The sequence below is a fragment of the Podarcis liolepis genome, assembly GCF_965112155.1.
Source record: "Podarcis liolepis genome assembly, chromosome: 5".
NCBI lineage: Eukaryota > Metazoa > Chordata > Lepidosauria > Squamata > Lacertidae > Podarcis > Podarcis liolepis.
Window position 1 is genome coordinate 79,137,551 of NC_139556.1, and position 21,772 is coordinate 79,159,322.

The following is a 21,772-nucleotide window of genomic DNA, read 5'->3' on the forward strand; positions in this document are numbered from 1 at the left end:
GCCAGCGGCAACTCGCAGGTTAGGGGTTAGGGGGGCGCAAATTACTTGCCTTGCCCCGGGTTAGGGGGCGCAAATTACTTGCGTTGCCCCGGGTGCTGACAACTCACGCTACGCCGCTGCAGTGAACTACAAAAGGTGAGTAGACCTGAGCAATAGCTCTTGGCATATGTGGGGCAATGGTTACGTATTAAACTTAGTAATTGCTTGTCACCAAAGAAGGTTTCCAAGCAACTCACACAGAAAAATCTATGAACAAATACAATTTATAATAGAAGGGGGGGAGAGAATAATATAAACATATTAATATAAACATAAACATACCATACAGCATACATCCAAAGCAGCCCTCCCCCATAACAGCAGAAACAACATTCGCAGCGCAGTAACAAAAACCAAATGTATACTCCCACCCGCTAACCAGCAGAGAAAATAAAATTTTACAGAATAAGTAAGTAAGTTTTTGACAATAGTCTAAAGACTGCAAATAGTGGATCACCCGAAATAGGTGACTACATAGTGGATCACCCAAAATAGGTAGCTTTGCAGTGCAGTTGCTATCACCCAAAACCAACTGTTTCCAGTGGAATATGCCCTCCAGTGGCCCTTGGTCCTCAGCAGTGAATGTGGCCTTTGAGCCAGAAATGGTTCCCCATCTCTGCTATACATGTAGAAGAGGGTGTATCTTGTGACTACTCTTCTACTCTAGCCCTTAGCAGCTAGTTTGGAAGCAAGAAGTTTCCATTAAAGTACAGAGTATCTCCAATTTTCTGCAATTGGTGCTCTCCTACAAGACAATTTCTACTTGGTCCTTGCACAGGGATCTTCTTGCCATGCTTCTTCCTTGCCTCTCTCCATGCCTCACCCATCCCTTGATGAAACAGATCTTCTCTTGTGTCTTGTTATTAAAAATTCACACTCACTTTATAGTGTTTCTTTATAGACTCCAAGATCTGAAGTTCTCTCCACTGAGCTCAGCTGAAGCCAAAGTGGATTGCGCTGTCATCCCAACAAAAAAATATAGTTGACCAAGAATACTGTCTCCACAGTACCGTTGCGTTTTCACACAGTTCCTTTTGTCTACTCACTAAAACACATTCTACATCTTACATAGGAACCCATAATTTTTTTTTGTATATATTTTTTATTTATTTTCCAATAAAAACAAATTTATAACACAATTAAACATTAGGAATTCATCACATGTCTTTTTTCTTTTAGACTTCCATCAGCATGTCTGATAATTTTCCGTAGTTATTACATATCTTCACATGTCTTCATTTATATTGCACTATGTATGACTAAGTGGCTTAGTCATGCTGGCCACATGACCCGGAAGCTGTACGCCGGCTCCCTCGGCCAGTAAAGCAAGATGAGCACCGCAACCCCAGAGTCGGCCATGACTGGACCTAATGGTCAGGAGTCCCTTTACCTTTACCTATTATCATATGAACGTAAGGAGAACATGTCATTATCTCCATCTAGTTTGGTGTTGCCTACACTGACGGGCAGTGTCTCTTTGGGATTTAAAGAGTGAGGCCATTCTCAGTCTTACCAGGCAGTGCCAGGGATTGAACTTGGAACTTCCCGCATGCAAAGCAGATGCTCAAGTACTGAGCTACGGTCTTTGTGAAAGCAAATGGGGCACCGCAAGGAAGTTCTAGCTGCAACTGGCAGCTTTTGGACATTTCTGCATTCCATTGCAGCGTGTCCACTGCAGCACATGCCTCAAACAGCTTTGCCTTACATATGGGACGCAGCCTTTGTCTGCCCTTTTCTGTGACTGCACTGCTTCCAGTATTTGACAGTGGAAAATATGCACGCAGTTCATTCATGGCCAGTGAGGACACTTAAGGAAACAATAAATCAACAGCATGAAATACCAGTGTTAACAGTGTGCAATCCTATGCATGCTAATTGCGAGGCAAGTTCCATTAGGATTGCTGCTTAAGTGGAGTCACCAGAGCAAACTTCTGACAGATGGTGTGTTGTTGTTTTCGTTTGTTTAGTTACAAAACAGAGCGCTGGTTTCGCAAGGTGAGAAGAGCCATGGGGGTAGGATGTGTGGTAATTTGGGGGTTTTGTTTTCTATACTGTAGCTTGATGGGGGCCATTGTGATAGGCTAGGATTAAAAATTAAAGTTACAATAATTCAAATGGAAGAAAATGGGACCTGGGGTTGGCTGGGATCGGAATCCCGAGCTAGACTGCCAGGGAGACTAACAACACTGAGCAAATGTCCAGGAGTTCCATTTTAGAAATGTAATAGAGATGTCTGGGAATGACGAAAATATGATGGAAAGACTTTCATTGAAATGAAATGGACTACAGCCGTCTAAACGGCCTGGGAAATCTCTCCACCAACAACTTGTATCATGTACACAGGTTTGTTTTATTTTCTTTTAAATCCCCTTCTATGGTCTCTGGTTTATTCTTACATAACTCCTCATGGTTATTTTTACATTTCGAAATCCAACTTGTCTGGTTTTAAATTAGGCTATAAAATTGAACTGCTATCAACTTCCCTTCCCACTCAGTCTCAATGTGTTGGCCATATTAATCAGACTAATTGGGAGCAATTGTACCAGATTACATAGATAAATCATCATGATTACGGAATCTTCACTACGGGAAAACAGAACTCAAAACAGCTCTGAATGATTGCAAGCAGGGGTGTTGCTGATGGGAAAGAACTCTGCAAATGCAAACTACAGAGCTCAAATAAACAATCTGTTTGTTCTTGCCTTGAGTTGCGCCATTGCCAGCCTGTAAGGGCAACGTGACTGTGGAAGAAAGCTATTTCAATGCAATTTCTGGACCTCTCAGCCTAATCTACTTTGCAGGGTTGTTGTAAAGTAGGGCATGGGTGGAAAGAACCAAACCTTGAGTTCCTTGTAGGAAAAGCAGGTCGTAAATTTATTCTGTGCTCACTGTAATCTAATTTATTGTGGTTTGAGTTCCGCTGAATTTTCGCCCATCTGGAAAGCTCATTTGTGAAATCATCCCAGATGTCGCTTCAAAATAAAATGAACTGGGTTGAGGAATGAGATGTTAACAGATAAGTACCATTTTACGGGGCAGCCTGGCCAGTGCAAATATACTGACAGATTTTTGAAAGGCTATAAAACTCAGAGTGCATGGGAGAGAAGGTGCACAATGTAGCTGTTTTCAGAAGGAACTCAGTGTATAGCTTTCAACCTCTCTCTTCCCCACATGACTCAGGGTCCACTTGTAACCCCAACTTGCTTCTTGAAACACTTTAAAAAATTTGGACTAGATTTGTTTTCCTTAAAAAATATTGCCCACTTTTCGACCTCTCTCTCTCTCTCTCTCTCTCTCTCTCTCTCTCTCGTGTGTGTGTGTGCATGCAAAGGGAAGTGTGCAAAGGAAGAGGAAGGCCACAAAACCCTGACTATGGGGGTTTTCCTTCTGGGTATTAGAGACACCAGAAAAGGAAGAGGAGGTGACAGTCAGCCATAGTGAGCACATTTGTGTAGTGGCTCATTCTGCCAAAAATATGCTACACACACACACACACACCTGGATTTCCCCAGGAAAAGGAAGGACCCAGGAGTGTGACGTCATGGTTTGCTTCCTAGAGCTATTGTCAGTTTAATCTCTAAGTATTGCTGTCAACATCCTCTTTCTCTGGGTTCAACAAGGGCTACCCGGGCTGAAGTCCCTCATCCCAGTTCAGCCGGAGATACATCTGGGTAAGTTAGGGTTGTCATAGTTCAAAAAGTGAAAATCTGGACACCACCTTTTGCAAAATCTCAAGAAAAGAAAGAAGTTGCTGAGCTATTTTGAAACAAATTCGCCAAAATCGTGACTTCTGAAATTTTCATGGACATTCAAGTGATTTCCACCTGAACACTGCTTCCAATGGTTGTTTTCAAGCTATGTCCATAAAATTCCAGATGTATGGCAAGCCTAGGGAAATTTCCCTATCCCATCTCAACTGAGGGTTAGCTGAAGCTGGCTGACCCGGCACTAAGTCCCAAGAAAGGGGAGGCAGGGCAGGTGCAGAATGACCCCTGTTCTAATCTCCATTCAGCTTGGGCATGTGACCTAGCAACCCAGTGGAAGTTACACTGGCACAAAGGGTGTGTATGTAAGAACAAACTCTATTTTAAAGGCTCCCCCCCCCCTTTCTGGCAGTCTCTGGCTGACTCCGCCAGCAGTTCCCCCAGTTCTGACCAGAGTTTGGAATAGGGCTAAAGTATCCCTTCTTAAGTTCTGAAGGTTTCCTACCATTGGGCTTGCTCTGCAAGTTTACTCTGAATTTATTAGCTATTTCACTCCGGTCGGCCATGCAAACTCTAGCCCACGATGTACTTCCCATGTGTTTGGGAAACCCCCAGTCTTTTCTAGATTCAGAACATTTTTATCTTTCTGCAATTACTGCCACTTTCACTTCTTTCAATGCCAGTGCCATTTTTGGACATCTTTTTTTACCCTTGAAGCAGAAATGTGACACCCTTCCATTACGGTGTGTGGGGTGGGAAGGCACACAGAGAGGTTGAAGGCAGAAACGTGATGTTCCTCCAGAATCTGCTGCACAAAACAATTGCATTGCATTGCTTCATCATGGTATGACTTGTTCCACTACTTAAGAAATATATCCTAACATCATGGTCCTGGATTCTTGAGAGGGCATTTCCATTGAGCCTACCTTCTGGAGTTCAACCTTTGTAGCCCTGCGATATCTTCTCCCATTTGAAAGACCTGTAGAAGTGCAGACCCCAACATTTCCTGTTCTGACTTTGAAGCTGCGGGATGCATTATGCATTAGCAAAAATGCAGGATATAAATGATTGTAATAGATAAATAAGCCCCATCAGCATGGGCAATGATCAGAAGGATGGGAGTTGTAGTCCAAAAATATCTAGAAGGCACCATGTTGGCTTAATTGTGTTGCAAGGTACAGTGGTACCTCGGTTTAAGTACTTAATTCGTTCTGGAGGTCCGTTCTTAACCTGAAACTGTTCTTAACCTGGAGCACCACTTTAGCTAATGGGGCCTCCTGCTGCTGCCGCGCCGCCGGAGCACAATTTCTGTTCTCATCCTGAAGCAAAGTTCTTAACCCGAGGTACTATTTCTGGGTTAGCGGAGTCTGTAACCTGAAGCGTATGTAACCTGAAGCGTATGTAACCTGAGGTACCACTGTATTGGGATCTGCCTTTCAGCTGCTCTTGCCTGTTGCATTTGCTTTTATTAGGTTCTTAACTGGTTTTAGATGGCATATTCTATTATCACGCTGAGCTACCTTGAGTGATTTGTTTTTCTTTTCTGAAATAAAACAAATGATCAATAATGCACTGAATGGATCTCTACCCACCCAGTGGTTATGATAGATGCAAGCAAGCTGCTTATTTTATAAGCCTCTTGCGTTTCTGTGGGTGAACTCTCAGTTATTCAGCTAGCTCTGTGGCTGATGAGTCATTCCTCGCCCTTGAATCATTTCTGATGGATGTGAAACACCTCCCTCTGAATTGCTACCTTGATGAGACATTTGCATGACCAGTTTCATGAGAGAATGGGAGCAGTCTCATGATTTCCCATTCATGTGCTCCTGCTGATCTGGAGACACGTGTCTAATTTCTCCCAATGTCTTCCTGTGTTGGGTGGCATTCTGCAACTGACCAGAAGAAGTAAAATGCCAGGAACTCTGTTGTCATATGTGTTTAGGGTGCAAGCAAGCAATTAAACCGTAGGACATTAAAGTCTCACCAGGGTATCTCTCGGCTTCATCCCATGACAGTCACTAAGCAGACATGAGGTGGTTCATAGACTGTGAACATTTCAGGACTAGGAAAGATTCCTTTCCTCATTTTTACTGGCCTTTCGGCTATCTTACACTCAGAGCAGAGCTGGGTCTGCTGTTCTTTATTTGGTTCTTTCAATATTTATTTCATCTGCCTTGCCATGTGGGTAATTTGCCACTTGTATTATGTTAGTCAGAAAACTCAATAAAAGTATGTTGTTTTTTAAGTGGGTGTAAGCATTCAGTAGGTTTATTAGGACAAGCCCAGATAATTGGGGTGTGCCTCCAAAAAAATACAGGGCATGGATTATCTGTTATAACACACATCACTGTGACGTCTGTCTGATGGTAGTAGGCACTGTTGCTAAATGACACCGCTTATGGATTTGGGTGGGAGAGGTGGTGCACTCAACTAATTCTGGGACGTACATGTGACAAAACTGCTTACAGCATCCTTCTCCAATTTGGCTTTATCCAATACTGAGGATATAATGACATACCTATTTGGGAAGCAAGCTCCAGATGTCCAGTGGCTCCTAAGAGTTCATCCATATTTGTGGACTGCTCTTGGTTTTCATTCCACAGTGGTATCCAGGCAGCAGGTTTGTTGACCTAACCTGGGTGGTAAAGGATGGAGTGCTTAGTCAACAGTATCTTAAGTACTGACCTGACCTGCAGACAGTATAATGACTTGGGCTGTGATTGGTTATCTAGCCAGATATAGCCTGCATAGACAGTGTGATGCAGTGGTTAGGGTGTTGGGCTGGGACCTGAGGAATCAGGGTTGAAATCTCCACTTAGCCATGAAGTTCAATCCATGAAGCTCACTGAGTGATTTGAGGCCAGGCTATCCTGCCTCCCAGGCTTGTCGTGAGAATGAAATGTGACAGTGGAAAGCCATACATACCACCTTGAGCTCTTGGAAGGAAAGACATGCCATGATAAAATAAATATCTAGCACAAGAAATAGGAGTGGGTCCAACCTGCATCTACAATTCATTTCCAACATGGCCTTCACCATTAATACTGGTGTTTGTCTATTCTTACTGGTTTCCCCAAGTAAGCAAGGCAATACTGGTATTCTAAAGCAATGTCCTCTGCAGTTTACATGTGCCCTGATCTCCAGTAAAAATCCTCGAATGATACTTCGGTTACCCCATGTGTAAGAAACAGGTTTACATATGGATGTGTATTAGACACATGAGTGGATTACAAGAGCTATCCATTGACTTCTTAAAGTGTTCTAAAACAACCCAAATCACACATTCAATGATCACTCACATTGGCGCCACTTGTAAGCAACTGGTGCTAAGCTTTTTGTGTAAATTGGTTCACTGTGAAGTTGCAATGCCCTGTTTTCAGGCATTTCTAATAGCATTCCTAAAATATCTGCAACTACAGCGAGGACCTGTTTCTGACAAATACTTTATTGCATGTTGTACATGCAGCTACCTTGCTGCCGCCACCTTTCAGAATAAAGGAGGGGAGTTGTGCGATGCTTTGGTTGGAAGCCCTAACCAACCACATATCTGTTACACAGAGAGTTAAAATATGCATCTTCCTGACTCACAGCTAGCTTTGAACCACCAGAAGTGCTTGCTCAGCAACTCCATGTAGATGGATTGCCACAGAGTATTTCGGCGCTTGCTGCATCTAACAGTGATATGGCATCTGTGCTTCCTTAAAAGGAAGAAGAATTTGCACAAAGTGAAGCTCCCAGTGGAGCTCTTGACAGGTTTGCCCTCCTCAGAAGTGACACAATCTCTGCCCATTGCAAAGGATGGGCTTCTTTGCACGTATCAACAAATGTCATGTTAACTATTAAGCAACTCACAGCCGTTTTGGGTTAGGCTGTAGGACATCACCTCAAGAGGCAGTCTTCTGTCACATAACGTACATGGGGAAGGGCCATGGCCTGGCATGTTCCATATGCAGAAAGACCCAGGTTCAATCTCTCTAGGTAGGGCAGGGAGAGAACCATCCCTGAGACCCTGGAGAGCAGCTGCCAGACAGTGTCAGCAATACTGAGTTGGATGGTCCAATAGTCAGACTCAGTATATGGCAGCACCCTATCTTCCTATGGCTTTTTAGTGGTTCCAGACTTTCCATGAGAGTTGGTTCCCAAAGCTGTTGCTCAGGGATTTCTGCTCAAGATCTTCATTTTCTTTTTAAGCTTTCTTCATTGCTCCCACCACCAACAGAAGTACAGTTGGTGAGGACAGGCAAGGAGACCTTTTTGGGTAACTTATGGAAGAGCTTTTGTTTTATTCCAGCAAGGTAATAGAGCCTGCAATGATAGATGTTATTTCCTGTTTGTTGACATGCTTTTATGATGTGGTTTGATTTTTGTTTTATTGTTAGGATTGTATTTTATAAATGTTATAAATCTATATCTCTCTCAGTGCGGGTGTGTGCTTTGGGTCTTCTTCTGCCTGCAGACAAGAAATGAAAGCAATATTCTGTCCTTGCATCTGAATGTAATGGCAAACCTTGGTTTGTGGAAGTGAGTTGTGGAACTGGAGCATGTGAGGGAGAAGAAAGACAGGGGTGCACAAGCACAAATAGCCAAACCATGGTTTGCCACTACATGCGAACCAAGCCCAAGTGTCTTGGAAGCATTCACTTGCGATACACACCATGTTCACCGAAATCAACTCATGCAAGTACATGACGCACCAAATTCTGTTGAAAAGTTTGCATGCCAAAGAACATTCTATACTTGATGTATTCCATGAATACAATAAATGTATAAAGAAAAGCTGTCAGCACTCTGAACGGAATGAACATGCCTTAGAACTGCACCTGGGATATGAAGAGTTTGACCAGGCAACAGGTGTCCCTGTGGCAAAGGATTGTGTTATCTCTCTTCCATGAATTTTGAAGGAGCTGCAGAACAAGAGAGTTTGAGCTATGCCTTAAGAAGTCTTCCTAATCTATTTTTACATAGGAGTCAAGCCAAGTAAACAAAATGATTACTGTTATTTCATGGCAGCTTACTGAAAATAGACGAATATTGTGCAGAAATCAAAGGCAAATTCCACAAGGGCACCTTTACAATCCAAACAATGCACAGGAACATGTCACTGAGACTTACTTGCTTGACCATGGATCAAAGAGTTCGTGTTGCAATCGGGCTGAAAGGGGTTGCAACATTCACCACCTCTATTTCAGCAAGTCAGAATGGGCACAGTCCCACATGAGAACCACCTTACCTTCCTTCACATCAACTTGATGTTTCTTGTTTCAACCCCACCAAGTCAGAAGGAACACCAAGGATATAAAGAGAGGAACGGAGACTGTGACCTGATGCATACTTACCTAGGGGTAATCCCTTTTGAACACAGCATAACTGGACTTCTGAGTAAGCATGCACAAGATTGCACCATGAAGGGATCAAAGAGTTCCTCAATCCCTTTGAGGGCAGCATAAAGACAATACAATCTCTTCTCAATCAGTTCTAGAATAATTGCACCAGCTGCAGTCAAGGACTCCCTCCTGAATGGCAAACAATTGCTAGGATGCACTGATCACTGAATCATTTTAGTGGATTGGAATAACCCACCACGACACAGAAGGGGCTAATTGTGTTTTTGGAAGCATGAAAATAAAGAAACTGTTAATTAAAATTCCTCCAAATGAAGCTGGAAATAGAGTGGGGAGAATCCTCCAAACTAGGGGTGGGGAACTTCTGACCCACAAGCCAAATTTGGCCCAATAAGCTTCACCCCTTTGGCTCGCCAGGCCCTTTCCACCAAAGCATGCCCAATGGTATCACACCTTTTGCCATATGTGGGGGCAGGTATGCAGCAGGTAAGGATATGACTCCATAGGAACAACCAGGAGGTTAAAGTGAGCTCCTAGTCATTCCACTGCAAGCAGGTTTCACTTCCAGAGCAGATCAACTGATTGGTGCTGACAGGGAGCCCCACTGGGATCAGCTGCACTGGGGAGTTTCAGTCTAAAAGGTCTAAAATACTCAGAATAAATAAATTATATAATGTCTAGGGGGGCCAGCTAAATTATGGCAAGATTCAATATTTTATGTTGAGTCTGGAAACCAAGAAAGCAGAGATGAGACATTCAAGCGGATTATTCTAAGTACTACAAAACTTAAATAACTGGCTTCTACTTGATTTCCTCTCCCCTCTTTATCACCTTTTCCTTTTAGACTATTTCTGTGGGGTGGGGATATCTTGTTTTAAATCTGTGTGCCGCACTTATTAAATGATAACCACTGTATAAAGTATTATTGTGAAAACTATTATTAATAATAAAACTGGTTGACAGGAATAGTCAATAAGTGTTCTGTATAAGATATATATATATGGGCTGATTTAGGTGAAATAAGGAACTGTGTCAAGAGAAGAGCTTGACACTAATTGATATTTCAAGTCAAATAAAAAGTGATCAGTCTTGATCACTGAGGATAGTGGAATGCTAGGGCAACGTCTCAGTGTTGGACCCTTATCATGATCCAGTTCTTTGTGTATTTCATTTGGCACTTGGGTTATTTTAAAATATCATTGTGCAATGGAATATGTTAATAATTTGAATTTAGAGGCACTCCCTTACAGGATGTTCCACTACGGAGATAGGAATTGCAAGAGAAATGCTAATCTGATATCAAAAATTGTTGAGCCAATTTCAGAGATGAAGCCTTTTATCTCTTTTTTTAAAAGTTATTAATTTCTCACTCATGAGTGCTTGGACTTGGGAAACTCACCACGACAGATTCCGCTTTGAATATCTCCTCTTCCAAATTAGCTTTTCTCTCAGATGAAATCATGATTTAGAAATCTCTCAGGTCCACGATGCTGCTGATGAGAAAAGCCTTGATCTAATGTAGGTACTTAAATAATTACATTTTTCTTATTTCTTATTCTAACATGACAGTCTACATAAATGCGCCCAGGTAAGTGCTCTGTCACTAAGCAGTACTAAGCATTAGTACTGCTGGATGAAGGCAAATAATTAGGAAACGAAATTAAAGGGACATATCACATTACCTGCACAATATCTTTCTAAAATCCACTTTGGGACATTTTCATGAGCTACTCCATCTTGACAATATTTATTTATTTTTCTCCTTGTGGAAAGGTACAAGGCAAGGAGGGTGGGGAAATGAGGACGACGACTATGGAAGAAGCTTTGTGCAAATAGAATCCGTGGTGTAGATCCAAGAAGTGACTTTCCAGCATTGGAAGGGCCCAATTCCTATTTGAGATGAGCACAAGGCTGCACCCCATTCCCAGGAAGCAGGAACGGCAGTTAATTCAACGTGTGAAGCAACTTGTGAACATGAGGCGGACTGAGGCAGCCGCCTCAGGTGGCGGAATCTCAAGAGGCAACACCCCACCCCCACCCCCATGGGCTGTTCTCCACCCCTGCCACTGCTGCCAGAGAAGTGAGAAGAAGAACCTGCAACATCTTCCGACGAGATCTCGCGAGATCTTGAGCTCACATGAGATCTTAACACTGCCATCACTTCTCCTCACTTCTCCCGGGGGAGGGGCACACCCCAGCTGACACCACCAGAGAAGCAAGGAGCAGTGACTGTGGCTTCTTGGTTCCAGTGAAATCTCACAGACTTCTCACGAGATCTCACCCAGATGCTGCAGGTGAAGCCACACAACCCTGGTATATGAGAGGCTTTGGCCTCAGGTGGCAAAATGGGATGGGGCATCCCTGTTGTGAAGATATCCCCTAAGGCCAGGGGTAGGGATTCTGCGGTCTCCCAGATTTCCTGGAATACAAACTCCCACCATCCCTTAATCCTTGTTTCTGCTGTCTGGGGCTAATGGGACTTGGAGTCCAACAATATTTGGAGGACCACATGTTCCCCGCCCCTGCCTTAGGCAAAGACAGGGGTAGCCAATGTGATGCTCTCCAGATGTTGCAAACTACAACTCCTAACATCTCTGACTATTGGCCATGCTGGCCGGTCTTGTTGGGACTTGAAGTTCTTAACAGGATGGCACCATGTTGGCTATAAGAGAAGAGTGATTTGTCCAAGGCCATGAATAGCTAAGGTGGGAATAACCCCAGCTCCATGGTTTCTCTAGCTGACGGAACCATGTTGGCTCCAAGTAGTTAAGAATATTAAATCTGAGATCACCGTGGCTATTACTGCTATGGATAGCAGCCAGATCACTAGTAGGCGATTAAAACAAAACCTACCATATTTTTCGCCCTATAGGACGCCCTGTCCCATAAGGCGCACCTAGGTTTTTTGGGGGGAAATAAAGGAAAAAATTTATTTCCCCCCCAGGCGCGGGGCTGGGGTGGGGGAAGCCCAAGCTTCCCCCGACCCCAGCCTCCAGAACAGGCAACTCTCCGCAAGCCGTGGGAGCCCGGCACCGGGCTCCCATGGCTTGCGGAGAGCTGCACGAAGCTCAAAGCCTGGGCGCGCTGAGAACAGCGCGCCCAGGCTTCAGCATGCAGGCAACTCTCCGCAAGCCACGGGAGCCCATCACCAGGCTCCCGTGCCTTGTGGAGAGCTGCACGAAGCCTGGGCACGCTGAGCATGCGGGCAACTCTCCGCAAGCCGCAGGAGCCCAGCGCGGGCTCCCACGGCTTGTGGAGAGCTGCGTGAAGCCTGGAGAGCAAGAGGGGTCGGTGCGCACCGACCCCTCACGCTCTCCAGGCTTCAGCGAAAGCCTGCATTCGCCCCATAGGACACACACACATTTCCCCTTCATTTTTGGAGGGGGGAAAGTGCGTCCTATAGGGCGAAAAATACAGTATTTTGAAAAGAAAAAGAAATCACTATGATAGCTGCTTTTCTAAGAAGGAGTGATGTTTGAAGATGTCCGCCCTTTGATTTCATTTCTCAGACATGTGTCCCTGCAGGTACCCTCATTCTATCAAGTGAGTGTTATTACTTACATGAATATGGGCTGTGGGTCCCTGCCTCTTGGAAACCCTGCTTTAAAGAGAACTGGCTGCTTTTATATGTGCAGCTGTGATTTCATCTATAGGCTGTGTTCAACATAAATATATAGCATTTTCCTTTAATAGACTCCAGAAATCCCTGTTGCCAGCAGTAAATTTTCAGGCCGAGATAACACATTTAGGGGGGAAATGCTTAGCTTGTATTTATTTCAGATGCTTAGAATTTTCTCTCTGGTCGTGTTATCTTTTAGTGACTTTCCCAGAGTTGTGTGCAAGCGAACTTTATTTGTTGCTGTCAGAGACACAAAGCCCTTAAGCAATCATAAATGTCGAGTCTAAGAGCGATGAACATTCAGACGTTTTCTCACATTACAGCTGCTGCCAACTGCTGATGTAGAGGGGAAAAAATGAAGCACATTAAGCACCTAAGAATTAAAAATAAATTATGTATAACATAGGCCAGGCGCTCATATAAAAAGCATTATTAATGCCTGTGTTGTGTGCAACAGTTCAGCTCCAATCATGTTTTATTATGATAGTCTCAGTATGTTTTCTACTGAGTTTCAAGACACCTGGAAATAAAATGGCTTCGGTTCTGAATGAGCTAATACAGTATATCCCCAGAAGAACAATCGTTTACCATGCAGCCAATTTTGTTTTTATTTTATTTTTACTCAGCACTTGCTTGCTTCCTCTATTATTATTTTTATTATCCCTAAATAATAATAAAAAATAAAAAATGAATGTTTCGTTTCTCTCTCCTCCTCTGTCCCAAAGGACCTGATCTGTAAAGCAGTAAAGCCCATGGAAGCAGAACTCGTGGACAGGTTCCTATTGGGAAAACCTGCATGCTTTGTTGCTACAGTGGAAATAGCTGACTCCTCCCTTCCGTGCAAGGCAGCTGTATCCTGCATACTCTATAAAATAATTGTGCATTCTTCAGGGCTGGAACAAGCCCATCAGACGATTCCCATTGAGGTGCTAAGTTCAGAGTAGTTGGATTTCCTTTGCAATCAAATGAAGAAATAAATATAAACAATACAAATTCAAGTATTAGTATTAGTACAGTGGTACCTTGGGTTACATACGCTTCAGGTCACATACGCTTCAGGTTACAGACTCCGCTAACCCAGAAATAGTGCTTCAGGTTAAGAGATTTGCTTCAGGATAAGAACAGAAATCGTGCTCCGGTGGTGTAGCAGCAGCAGGAGGCCCCATTAGCTAAAGTGGTGCTTCAGGTTAAGAACAGACCTCCAGAACGAATTAAGTACTTAACCCGAGGTACCACTGTATTATTATTAAGCAGCAATGGGCAGAGCACTATCAAGAACTGTATTCATGATGAAACATGGTATCCAACACAGCAATTGACAGCATCCAGATGTTTGGAAGAGCCGGGTGACCCTCCCTCCCTTGACAAGCTGAAGAACATCATCAACTCCCAGGCACGTGGGAAAACTGCAGGACAGGGTGGAATCCCAACAGAAGTGCTGAAAGCCAGCCTCAATCCCTCCCTCATGACACACCGCCATGGCCTCCTCTTGCAGGGTTCGGGAAAAGGATTCGTGCCACAAGATATGTGTGACTCCGGCATTGTGACCCCCTATAACAGGCACGTCCAACTCCCAAGAGATTGCGATCCCTTCACAGTATTAAAAAAACTGGCAGTGATCTACCCATTGCCATTGGAGGATGGACCAGAGTTGTTGAGATTTTTTTTAGGGAGCAAGAGTTGTTGAGCTATAAGGACAACGGTGATTGTAACAACTACCATGGTGGAATATCCCTTCTGAGTACTGTGGGATTACAGTTACAGTGGTACCTCGGGTTACATACGCTTCAGGTTACGTACACCTCAGATTACAGACTCCGCTAATCCAGAAATAGTACCTCGGGTTAAGAACTTTGCTTCAGGATGAGAACAGAAATCATCTCCAGCGGCACGGCGGCAACAGGAGGCCCCATTAGCTAAAGTGGGGCTTCAGGTTAAGAACAGTTTCAGATTAAGAACGGACCTCCAGAACGAATTAAGTACTTAACCCGAGGTACCACTGTACTTGCTGACAGGGTCTATCCCAAGTCACAATGTAGCTTTCGAGCTGAGAGGTCAACATTTGACATGATTTTCTCACTGTTCCAGTGCAGGAGAACTACCAAGAGCATCGCCTTCGTAGACCTGATGAAGGACTTTGACCTTGTCAGCTGAAAAGGACTCTTCACGTAGCTCAACGAGATAGGATGCCCTCCTCCTCTGACTAATGCATTTAACAAACCATTGTTGTTGTTTAGTCGTTTAGTTGTTTAGTTGTTTAGTCATTTAGTCGTGTCCAACTCTTTGTGACCCCATGGACCAGAGCACGCCAGACGCTTCTGTCTTCCACTGCCTCCCGCAATTTAGTCAAACTCATGCTGGTAGCTTCGAGAACACTATCCAACCATCTCGTCCTTAACAAACCATTGACTATTATAATGCTAAGAGATAACCAATGTGAAGTAAGGCATAGAATCACAGAATTGTAGAGCTGGACGGGTCACCTTGTCCAACCTTCCTGCAATGTTGGAATCTCAACTAAAACTCAACTAAACTATCCATGACAGATAAACTGAACTGCAAAGATAGAAACCTGTTTGAGTTTCCTACAAAAGTTAGTAAGGTAAATGTTCGAGCCTACCACTGATGGTGTAGCAGTGTAAGTACAGTAGACTATGTATTGTTCATCCTATTTTGGGGCCTCAGTAGACATCACATATTGCCAAAATGAACTTTCTTCCAAATGATCTATCACTTTCTCTGAATTTTTTACTGGAATGATGTGTTTTATGTAATAGGTAAGACTTATGTGTCAAGTGACTAATAAAATCACCATCATTGACCTTGTGCAGGTGGTGCCCAAGAAGGTAGCCCATAAATTTGTTTACAGACAAACTCAAAGTTTAGAATAGTGGTTTTCAAGCTTTCTCTCTTCCAGAAAACCTTTTCATAGTAACTATAAGATTAGGGTTAGGACAGGAGAAGGCCAGTGGGGCCTGGTGAATGGCAACAAACGTTCTTTGATAGTCTGTGGCAAACCTCTAACAGTAGCTAGAGAACCCACCAACTTCCAACACAGTCTCTTCCACTGTCCAACAGCTAGTATCTTGAGGACATTAGCCTTAATGTTTAGCCTAAATACTTTCTCTTGTAATTTAAGCTGAGTGATCCAGGTCTTGTCTTCTGGGTCCTATCCTCTGCGGGAGATTTCTTCCTCATCCCTTATGCCTAATGAGACTAAAGCTTCTTAGTTTGGAACCTGGGGTTTGGCTGCATGCTTTTGACCACCAATTATTTCTCCCCTCATATGCCAGATTGCTTGTGACACACTTTTACAGTACTGGCAAAGGAAAAACTGACTGAATTCATCCAGCACTGAATGGGGAGTTAGCTAGTAGTTGTGCCCTCAAACTCGCAAATCTTGGAGTTGCCCTCATACAAGTTCTGAGGTTGAACTGAGGCGTGGTGACAAAGAAGAAATATTACAGGCTGGTCTAATCTGCAGGAGAGCTGGGAACTTCTTCACACTCAGGTCAATGGGTTGCATTCAGACAGGTCGTATGTTGCGAAAGGTGTGATATAATCTCCCTGTAGGTTTGTCCACAGTACAATGCGATCACATAACACAATCATGACACAATATGCAGACTAGAGCCAGATGGGTAGAGAGACAAACTACCCTAGAGGGAGCATGAGAGGTACTGCCCTTCCCTTAACATCCCACACACCCCAATTGCCAGTGTACAAATGATTCCCCACCACCACCCCAGCTTCTTGAGGCCCCACTGAGTATAAATCAAGTTATAATTGTTTTAAAGGCCCATGGTTTCAGTCATAAAGAAAAGGAAGTGGTTTTCAACAGTTGTGCCTGACAGAAAGCTACCCCACATTTTAAATGTTACATCTTTCTCTGAGTTGTGTGCAGGGCCGGCGCAAAGGTATAGGCGGCCTGAGGCAAGCAGCAAGAGACACCCCCAACTCTTCTTTTCCTCTTCCTGTTGCTGCTGTCGTCTCCCCTTCTCCCAGCTCCGCTTATATGTATTTTATTTCATTGCTGCATTAGTGGCAGGAGCAGAAACTAGTTCTCCTCCTCCTTTCCCTTCCTCTCTCTTATTCTGGAAAAAAAACACAACCCAGCTCCAGTCTTGTGCACCACAGGGGCCTGACTGGGCCTCTTTCTGGGGAATACACTTGCTTGGGATCCACTGGGTCCCTATCCATCCCACCCTGAAATGCCCCATTGTGGGTTCTCATGACAGACACATGAAACACAGTTTAAGGTAGTGTGCACAGGGAGCTCTGAGAAATGCAATCTTCCCAGAGTGATCAGCTTCCCCCTCCTACTTAGTCACAGTCTTGTCCTCTTGAACTCAAAAGGGAGGCGGATGGGAACAGCTCTAGAATTAGATGGCTTTGCCTGTCATTGGCTCCTGTGCCACCTACATTTGCTCTCAGAAGGGAGCCCTACCAGTCCCAATGGGTACCACCCACCACTGGAAGCCTCTGTCCTTTTGCATAACTGCAATGTGGCCTGTACAATGGTTAGAGCAGCATCCTTTGCCTCACCTGCTAGTATGAATATTTTCCACTGGGAAATTCAACCCCCAGACTGAAAAATATTCCCCATCCAGGAAACAGGACTCCCACTGCTTACTTTTCCCTCTCCTATATATTATGTTTCAGTGCATGATTCTAAGTAGGAACAAACAAGTTTTGTCCTCTATCAAATTAAACATACTGCTACTGCCTTGGGTCAAACCTACACAGCAGCTGAACAGGAAAGTCACTTTCTTAAAAAGAAAAAGGGGGGTGGGGAGAGAGATCTGGTTTCATCATTCTGCCTTTAGCTACAAATGCCAATTTGGTGTGTTTGAACAGAATGAGTCAGTGATTGCCAGAAAGCCTCTTTGCTGTTGGAGACAGGACAGGCACTAGCAGAAAATGTGCTCAGACTGCATTCCCTCAAGCTTGAGCCATTAGATTGACAAACCCCGGAGGACTTCAGGCAAGGGAATGTGTAGAATGACCTTTGTCAACCTGGTGCCAATCTCAGCACTTTGGCCTACTGCACTCATCGCCCCAGTGAGCAATGTCGAAAGTCAGGAATGAGGGGCGATGTAGCCCAAAATCTCTGGAGGACCCCCGGTTTGGTTGAGGAGGGCCTGCAACTATAGATTTGTAACCCTGGGGTTCTACTTATCAACATGAGCTAAAATGGCCCTAGGCTGAACTGGAAGTGACCTCTGTGGCAATTTTGTTTCAAGAAAGACTGCTGGGAATTCAGCTTGCAGCGTCTAACCCATTTCCAAAAATATATTTTTAGTTATTTACATGTAGTTTGATCATGCTTTCCCAAAGGAAAACACAGCAACAATAAAAAAGCACAGCACACATCTAAGCTCAAAACCACCTGTATTGACTTGGGTGCTTCTCTTGCCCCATGCCAGGGCAAGTATTATTTCCTTAACAGATTCATTAGTATGCTGTAAGACCCCTGCAGAATCAGACGAAAGGCCTGTGTCAGCCTTTGTTCAAACATCTTGAAGGCAGCAGGTTGGCATAGGCTGACCCAGTAGAGGGTGTTGCTGTATGTGCCACTCACCTGACCTTCGACCTACTCCATCACGGCAGCAGTATGCTGAGATGGAGAGAGAGGGGCTGGCATGGTGCAAACACGCTGGTGGAGCCAATCTGGTGCTCTTGCTGCTGTGTTAGCACTGCACCAATCTTTCCCACACCACATCCACTCTCTGTATGCTGCAGTGACTCTGCTGGATGGAGGTCAGGAGAAAGGCACAGCCACACCATGCCTCCAGCTACTAGGCTGGCCTGCGTAGTCCAGCCTCCTGTTTTCTACACTGGCTGACCAGATACCTCTGGAAATCTCACCAGAAGGACATGGAGGTAACCACACATTCCAGTTTGTCATTCCCAACAACTGGTATTCAGAAGCATACTGTCTCTGATGCTGGAGATAACATGGGGCCATAATGACCAGTAGCCGTTGATAACGCTATCCTGCACGTATTCAGTGCCAACTCCCGATTCCTAATCATGAAGAGGGTTTTTGTTTTGTTTTGTTTTGTTTTAAGCCCTCGAATACTGCCATTGTACAGAACGGGAAAGGAGTCTGAGTTCAGTCAGGATTTGGTTCTGTTGAGATTTGTATCCAAATAGCTCCTTTGCAAAAAGCCAGAGTCTGATGTCAGCATAACACAGCCTTGGGAAAGATTAACAGGCGTGATCATTAAGTGGCCTTATCTTTTCATGCCTTTGGCTTGTAAATCTATATTGCTAAGATCCCGAAGCAGAGAGAGCTACACATCAACGATATTCCCCCTCCTGAGGTCAGAGGAAGTGAGGAGTGATAAAAGTGTCTAGAAGTTATATAGATGGGATGGGTACTTTGTGGCCCTCCAGAAGTCATTGGACTACAAAGTCCATCATGCCAGACCCTTGGCCTTGCTGGCTGGGGGCCAGAGGAGCTGACTTCTGATTACGGTACATCTGGAGGGCCACAGAATACCCAACCTGGCTGTAAGGGATTCTGCAACATTAATATCCTTTCAAGTCCATTGGAATTAATGTAATTTTAATTTGCATAGGTAGCCTCTTTTGCTGTAAAAACTTCCCCTCTCAGGAAAATATTTGGGAAGAGTCTGGTTTTTAAGGGTCTTATCCTGATGGGTAATTTTCTCATTATTGTTCATTTTCAGTTTTTGCAAATACAATATAAAATTTTGTCTCTGTGTTCTGCATAATGATATGTGAAGCTTTTGCCTTCTAATGTGTTTGATTTGGGCTTTCTTTTCTTGATATGGTCCACGTGCTCATCCCATTTTTTGTTTCCTTCCTTCCTACTCGTCTCATTAAAGCTGTCTGCTTAAGGCTGCAATGCTATAACTCGCTTACCTGCTGAACCCCATGTGTTGAGTAGATTGTACTATGTATGTTTCACTTACGAGTATACTTTAAAAGTCCTGACAGGAGAAGGAAGGTGGTCTGGCAGACTTTGAGCAGTTTCTGTTTCTTATCATACAGACACAGGAAATGAAGGAATCTCTTTCATTCCAGCTATGACTGTTGCTCAATACATGTGCCAATGAGCAGATTATCATTCCTTGCAGCCACTTGTGAGCACAGCGTAGCATAAAGAGCAAAATCCCTGCCAACTTTACAGTCATATATCCTGTCACATGGGAGGGATGACACATCAAGAGTAGAATCTGAACCATTATGTTAAACAGTGAAAGTGGGAAGAGTTCAGTATGCTTCTTTTGAACTTGACATCTCTTTAACCCCCTGGGCTGGGAAGTTGTTGCTTACAATAGCACAATCCTGGACACATTATTTTCCCTTTTACAGTATTTCACTTTTTCTAAATTGCAATAAATTGCAGTCACAACAGTAACCTGCAGCAAACAAATAGAAAAAGGTAATTTACAGCAAAGAAAACACAGGGCCTGTTATCTTTAATTTTCTCTTTTCATATTCAACAAAAAAATAAAATAATTTTTAAAATAAAATTTCTTCCAATCCATATCCCCATATATCCACATGGTGATAGCTTCATCATTTTACCATCTTTACCTATTTTCCTCAATTGTCAATATTGTATTAATTTTTTATTCTTTTATCTTGGGGTGGTATTCAACTTCATTTTACTCAGAGTAGACCCATTGAACTTAATGGCACTGTTATACAATGGTTCAGCTCCTTTCTCCTGGGCAGTGTCCAGAAAGTGGTGGTGGGGCTGCTTTATACCCAGTCAGACCATTGGTCCATCTACCTCAGTTTTGTCTACACTGATTGGCTGCAGCTCTTCAGAGTTTCTTACTATGGGTTAAAAGACTAGCATGTAGCTGGAAAAAGACTCTTCCACTAATAATAATAATAATATGGCACTCATCTGACTGGGTTGCCCTGGCCACTCTGAGTAGCTTCCAACAAATTATAAAACCACAGTAAAACACAAAACGTTAAAAGCGTCCCTATACAGGGTTGCCTTCAGATGTCTTCCAAAAGTAAGATAGTTGCTTATTTCCTTGACATCTGATGGAAGGGCATTCCACAGGGCAGGTGCCACTACTGAGAAGGCTGGTTCCCTGTAACTTCATTTCTTGCAGTGAGGAAACCACCAGAAGGCCTTCAGACCTGGACCTCAATGTCCAGGCTGAATGACGGGAGTAGAGACACTCCTTCAGGTATACAGGGCCAAATCCATTTAGGGCTTTAAAGGTCAGCACCAACACTTTGGGTTGTGCTCAGAAATGTACTGGGAGCCAATGTAGATCTTTTAGGACTGATGTTATATGGTCTCGGCAGCTGCTCCCAGCCACCAGTTTAGCTGCCATATTCTGGATTCATTGTTGTTTCTGAGTCACCTTCAAAGGTTGTTCTATGTACTTGTAGTTTTCAAGTCACCCATCCCAAAAATGCTTGGCACCTGGAGAAAACAAGCAAAAGCCTAGGCAGAAGTATCATAGAATCACAGAACTGTAGACTTGGAAGGGACCCCAGGGGTCATCTAGTCCAAACCCCTGCAATGCAGGGAACTCAGATAAAGCCTCCATGACAGATGAATAAAGGAGATAGCTCTGTATCTGTTATACATTAATCTCTCCCAGTCCATGTATTCTGCTTTGAACTGCTGCTTTTGCAAGCAACCCAAAGTCCCCCAACAGTGGGCCAGAAGTAGAAAGAAACATACTTATTGACCGGTTTTCTGCCAAGGGCCAGTTCATTATTACTCTTCTAGCACAGAGCTTACCTGTAATTCAGCAGCAATTTTAAGAGTCACGTACAGGAGAGATGCAAGCCAGGCTGTGAACCAACACCAGGCAAGCGTGGGTTTCTGTTCCCTGCAACACAGACAGACAGACCCTTAGGGCCAGTTGTGTTGCAAGCCTCTGACATCACCAGGTTCTAGAATTTATGGATAATTGTAATCTGGATAGGCTTCCACTGTTGTTCTCATCTGGGGGACAGGCCAGCTCTTAGGATAATGCTGGCTGGGCTCCCTTTGCTGATGTTACAAACTATTTGCTCAATCAGCAAAAGTGTAGTTCTCATGCCTGTGCAGTTCCCTG

The 21,772-nt window shown here is 43.9% G+C and overlaps 3 long non-coding RNA genes across 4 annotated transcripts in view; all 3 read right to left on the reverse strand.

Moving 5' to 3' along the window:
• The window catches only part of LOC310707508, a 37,988-nt gene extending 31,623 nt beyond the window's left edge, over positions 1 to 6,365 (reverse strand). For both annotated transcript variants that reach the window (XR_014526524.1, XR_014526525.1), the window contains exon 1: positions 6,262 to 6,365. This is a non-coding gene — a long non-coding RNA (uncharacterized lncRNA). The remainder of the gene's footprint in view (positions 1 to 6,261) is intronic.
• A 6,552-nt stretch (positions 6,366 to 12,917) lies between these two features.
• Positions 12,918 to 18,275, reverse strand: LOC310707571. Its single transcript, XR_014526591.1, has 2 exons — positions 18,094 to 18,275; positions 12,918 to 13,040 (listed from the first exon to the last, which is right to left on the reverse strand). It is a non-coding gene; the product is annotated as an uncharacterized lncRNA (long non-coding RNA).
• Positions 18,276 to 19,903: 1,628 nt separating this feature from the next.
• Positions 19,904 to 21,569, reverse strand: LOC310707509. The gene is made up of 2 exons (XR_014526526.1): positions 21,454 to 21,569; positions 19,904 to 20,095 (listed from the first exon to the last, which is right to left on the reverse strand). It is a non-coding gene; the product is annotated as an uncharacterized lncRNA (long non-coding RNA).
• Positions 21,570 to 21,772: the final 203 nt, after the last annotated feature.